The 5,657-nt window shown below is 49.7% G+C and overlaps 1 long non-coding RNA gene across 1 annotated transcript; it reads right to left on the bottom strand.

Annotated features, from left to right (window-relative positions):
* Positions 1-1,182: 1,182 nt before the first annotated feature.
* On the bottom strand, positions 1,183-3,773 carry LOC115072177. The gene is made up of 3 exons (XR_003851243.1): positions 3,726-3,773; positions 2,912-3,132; positions 1,183-1,728 (listed from the first exon to the last, which is right to left on the bottom strand). It is a non-coding gene; the product is annotated as an uncharacterized LOC115072177 (long non-coding RNA).
* Positions 3,774-5,657: the final 1,884 nt, after the last annotated feature.

The following is a 5,657-nucleotide window of genomic DNA, read 5'->3' as shown; positions in this document are numbered from 1 at the left end:
CCACCAACTCCAGAAATACTACTGAGTGCCCAACCCATTCCAGATCTCGATCCTTGAATGTGCTGGGGTACAGTAGGAAAGGCCCCGAGAGAGACTAGGAGACTACAGCAAGCTCTAGCTGCTTTTCCCTTCTTTTTCTGCCAGCCTCCCTTCTTGGGATGGGTTGTGGTTTTCTGTTCACATCAAAACTTCCCACTTGACCCCTTTGGGGTTTTCCTTTAAACCCTTGTTAATTAAACATTACAAATATATCAGTATTAGCTTGTGCCAATTCTGATTATCTCCTTCACCTAACCCATTTTCATTGATCTGAGCAAGACCCACAGAGCCTCGGTCAGCTTTAGCTGCGTGTCAGACTGAGCTGAGGGGAGGCCCTTGGCATCACCATCCTCCACTACAAACGCAGGAGAGCCTCAGCGCAGAGTGTAGAGACCTGGGCAGCCGTGAGGCTCTGACCCCTCCAGAGCTGGAACTGAGGTTCTGCTTGTCACACAAGATGCCAGGCCTGGCAGGTCCTTTTCAGCCTGCAAAGACCTGGAGATGATTGGCAGGCCTTGGTGGCTCAGGCCTGTCATCCCAGCTACTCTGGAGGCTGAGGCAGGAGCATCACATGTTCAGAGGTGTGCTTGAGTTATAAAGTGAGCTCAAGGCCAGCCTGAGCAACTGAGTGAGACCTTTTAAAAAGTATTCTGAGCTGGGCGGGCGTGGTGGCGCCCGCCTTTAATCCCAGCAGAGGCAGAGGCAGGCGGATCTCTGTGAATTCAAGGCCAGCCTGGCCTACATAGTGAGTTCCAGGACAGCTGGGGCTACAGGGAGACCCTGTCTCAAAAAGACCAAGACACAAACAAGTCCTGTCCATCACTGATGAGACAAAGAAGGGATAGTGGTGAACCTTCACCCTTAGCTTGACTGGATCAGAGATGCCTGGGAGATTAGCAGAGCTCACCTCCGGGTGTGTCTGTGAGGAGTGTGCAGTCCTGAAGGCTCTGACCGGATGAATGGATTGGTCCACTGGTAGACTCAACAGCCTATTGGGAGGTGTAGCTAAAGTTCCTTCTGAAGGGGTGTGAACAATGTCTGCCCCGTCCTCCCTTGGTGCCAACGACAAACCGAGGCGTGATTTCACTAAACTACAGTCACGGGAACCAGTGAGTTTATTGCAGTTACAGAGCAGTGGTGAGGGCTGACCTGCAGGAGTGTGGGTCTCTCCACCCCAAGGATGCACTGGAAAGTCTTAATCCAAGCTCGAATGGTGGCGTCCTCACAGCTGCATAAAATGGCAAGACCCTCTCCCTAGGCCTCCCCAGCTTATATACCCTTGGCTCCTTCCCCACGTCATGCCACACCACATGTAGGGCCGGCTGGTTGGTTGGGAGGTGTGGAATCAAGGGTCCAGTGACTCTCCTTTACCCTTCCCTTCCTTGCTGGGTGGTGAACGGTTGACAAGCTCAGCTGTGACTATCTTAGGCAGGTACAACCAGTCTTGGGAAGATGGCATCTGTCTGTCGGAGGACAGTCACAGTCATATGCAACGAGTGGTGGGACTCGGGGAGGTGGGGTCTGGCGGGAGGAAGTGGGTCATGGGGGAGTCTGGGGGCTGCATCTTGCCCTTCCCGTTGGGGCTCCACTCTGCTTCCCGTCCATCACAAGGCCAAGAAACCCCTCACCACACCACAGCCTTGCTGTTCTGCTCAAGTGCATAGGGCCGGGTGACCGCAGATGGAACCCCTGTAACCATGAACAAAACGAACGATTCTTCAGATGTCACAAAAGGAACCAGTGCAACAGGTATGTGGTTTCCAGAGTGAGCACTGAGAAATGTTCAAAGCTGACAAATCGAGGGCTGGAGAGATGGCTCAGCGGTTAAAGCCCTGGCTGCTCTTGTAGGGGACCTGGTTTGAATCCCAGCACCCACATGGCAGCCAACCTGTAACCCCAGCCCTGGGGAGATAGACTCTCCTCTCCTCTCCTGGCTTACTGGCCAGCTAGTTTTGCCAAATCAGTGAGCTCCAGGTTCAATGAGAGATCCTATCTTTAAAAAATTTTTTTATTAATATTTATTTTTTGTGCATGAATATATTCTGTGCATGCATGTAAGTGCACCAGAGTCATACAATGCCCGTGGAGGTCAGAAGAGGGCATCAGATTCCCTGGAACTGGAATTATGGACGGTTGTTAGTAGCCATGTGAGTGCTGGGAATCCAACCCAGGTCCTCTGCAAGAGAGATCCTGTCTTTTAAAAAAGTAAAGACTGGGACTGGAGAGATGGATCAGTGGTTAAGAGCACTAGCTGCTCCTGCAGAGGACCCAGGTTCGGTTCTCAGCACCCACATAGCAGCTGACAACCACCCTTACCTCCAGCTCCAGGGGGTCTGACAACCTCTTCTGACCTGTGAGAGCATTGCACACATGCAGCAAAACATCCATACATGTAACATTTAAAAATATTTTTAAAAAGTTGCCAGGCATGGTGGTGCACGCCTTTAATCCCAGCACTCAGGAGGCAGAGGCAGGTGGATCTTTGTGAGTTCGAGGCCAGCCTGGTCTACATAGTGAGTTCCAGGACAGCTGGGGCTACAGGGAGACCCTGTCTCAAAAAGACCAAAAAAAAAAGCCAGAAAAAAGGTGGAGACTGGCAAAGACAGCCTGTGTCGAACTCTGGCCCACCTACATACTCACTCCCCCACGTGAATGCGTACATACATACAGACTTCCTTAGAACAACCAGGGGACAGAAAGGCCACTTTTAAAAATGAGATAATCTTCCAGCCATGATAATGAGGTCCCCAAGACAATAAGATGACATCACCTTAGTGTCAACAAGTGTCAGCTTACAGAAAAAAATTTCAGAAACAAAGGCAATGCAGAGGCTTTTGAGACAAAAACAAACAGAATATCAGGTTTGATTCACCTTCCCTATGTGGCAGCAGACGACGGTGAGGGCGTGCGTGGATCAAGGCCAGCGCTGAAGCTACAAGAATGAGCTAGATCTGATGAAACTCGGCAGATTCAGACGGTGGTGTCATCGAGGCTGAGACGGCGGTTGGTGGTGCGTATGCTCAGACCCACAGAACGCCCAGCTGTTGTGAGCAGGGAAGGGTGCTGACTGAGCGCTGCGTTCCTTGTCTAGCTCTGTGCAAGGAGAACAAAAATTTTAAAAACACCCCCAGTGGACCCAGGGTCCAGGCCTACCCAGCAGATCCCAGTGCTAGGCTGGACCCTGTGGACTCAGGCTCTAAAACCATCGCTGCCTGCCTGGGGGCTCACGCTCCAGGTCTACTTCTGACCAGGCTCTTGTGGCTCCAGTGCCAGACTGGCCTCCACAAATGCAGGTTCCAAGTAAGGCTCTGTGGGTCCAGACAGCAGGACCACCACAGTGGATCCTGGAATCAGACTGGGCCCTCTGAACTCAGGATCAGGCCCAAGTCCACATAGTGCCAAGCCAGGCAGCACTATGGACTAAGGCTCAAAGCTCAAGTGCAAGATTGACCCAAGGATCAGGCTATCAGGTACTCTATTGCCACACAGACCCACTCCAGTGAAACCCAACCCCAGGTCTATCCCAGTGGACCTAGGGTACCCACTCAATAACCTAAGGACTCTAGAGGGTTCCACCAGCCAAAGGACTCCAAATCTGTAAGGGACATGACTGGTGTCTTTTCTGTTGCTGTGATAAAATGCCTTGACACAAGCAACTTTAGGGTGGGAGGGTTTATCCAGCTCACAACTCAAAGTGCAGTCCATCATGCTGGAGAGGTCAAGGCAGCTTGAAGCAACTGGTCACATACATCTGTAGGGCAGACTCTCACTGTAAACAAAAGATTTTTGTTTTAGTTTTATTTATTTTTATTTTATGTGTATATGTGTATTCCCAGCATGTAGGTGAGTGCACCCGTGTCGTGCAATGCCTATGGAGGTTAGAAGAGGCTGTCGGATCGCCTGAGACTGGAGTTATGGACAGTTGTTCATCTTCAAGTAGGCACAGGAAGCAGAGAGTGACTGGAAATGTAGCAATACGTAAGAACTCTCAAAGCCCACCCCAAGTGTCATGCTTCCTCCAGCAAGTCTGCACTTCCTAAAATCCCCCCAAACAGCTCTACCAACTGTGGACAAAATGTCCAAATGCTTGGAGCCTATGAGGGACATTCTCATTCAAAGCAGTTGACCAGCCTTGCAGGAAGGTCACTTAAAGGTGGCTTTTCCCTCCTGGGAACCTTGTGTTCAGGGTACTCAGAAGTCACCAGCACTTTCTCTATTTTCTACAGCCCGGGGAACTTCCCCCACAATTAAGATGGATCTTCCCACGTTAATGAACATAAAAGATAATCCCTCACAGATGTTCTCAGGCTAACCTTAATCTAGATAATTCCTCACAGGTGTGCTTGGAGGCCACTCTCTTGGGTGAGTCTAGATTTTGTCAAATTGACAATTACGACCAACCAGTGCACCTGGTAATGGGCAGTCGCTGCCGAAACCAGTCTGTGAAGAGTTAGGAGGATCCCGCCTCTTCAGAAGTTCAGACTTGGGAACAGAACTGCTAGAAATCAGGGAAACAGGACCCACCTCCCCCTGGGTACCCACAGGTGTTAAGCATCATTAACCACTATCAAAATCTGTTAAGATCTCCATTAGTGTTGATACATTCTTTAACCTATATCATTAGCCCTCCTTCTGGAGTTTATTTTTCTGTCAATAGGCAAAGAGCTTGGAGCATGGGACAATTTGATTCCACAATTGGCAGCCGTTGGGCTTCCTTACTTTGCAAGAACAACCAGTGTTCTTAACTGCTGAGCCATTTCTCCAGCCCCAAAGAGATTTTTCTCTTTTTTTATGGAGCTAAATATGCGTGACTGTGGTCTAGGAACACAGATTTAAGTTTCCCCAAATACCACGTCCCAATGAGGCAACAATTTCATAAACTTTATAGTAACAGAACAAATAAATCAATGCAGTTCCAATACATTGATGGGCACATTGGTAGGCAGGTCATAGCAAACCAGGGAGAGCTCTGCTACAGGCCTCAGATACTAGCTAATAACACTCAGCCTTTTGTTGGGGGAAGCTAAAGTTTTCTTAACACAGTCTAAAGGTTTATGTCTGTTAGTCACAGGATGTTGGGTCTGACACAGGTGGTCAAAGAATTGTAGGTCAAAGCTGTTTAGGGGGCTACAGATGGCCCAAAATAAATTACAAATAGGCTTTGGACCTGCCACATTCCAAAATCTCCACAATCCTTGAAGCTCTGTATTAGTTTTCTGTCACTGTGGCAAAACCGTGCGATCCAGGGAAATCATAAAAGAGTTTATTCCAGCTTACGGTTCCAGGGGACTTACCGTCTGTCATGGCAGGGAGGCACGGTGGCAGGAGGTGGCCGGAGCAGGAGCAGCAGAAGCTGAGCTCTCACATCATCACACAGGCACAGGAAGCAAGAGCCACTGGAGATCTGGCAAGGCTTAAGAACTCTATAAGTCTGCCCCCAGTGATGAGCTTCCTCCAGCATGGCCACACCTCCTATGACCTCCCAAAACAGCGCCACCGACTGGTGATAAAGTGTCTGGCTCCTTGGAGCCTATGAGGGACATTCTCATTCAAAGCAGTTGACCAGCCTTGCAGGAGGGTCACTTAAAGGTGCAGGCTTTTCCCTCCTGGGAACCTTG

This window comes from Nannospalax galili, unplaced genomic scaffold (assembly GCF_000622305.1).
Source record: "Nannospalax galili isolate Female #2095 unplaced genomic scaffold, S.galili_v1.0 scaffold300, whole genome shotgun sequence".
Lineage (NCBI taxonomy): Eukaryota > Metazoa > Chordata > Mammalia > Rodentia > Spalacidae > Nannospalax > Nannospalax galili.
Note: the sequence above shows the minus strand (reverse complement) of the source record. Positions and strands in the feature narration are given on the sequence as shown.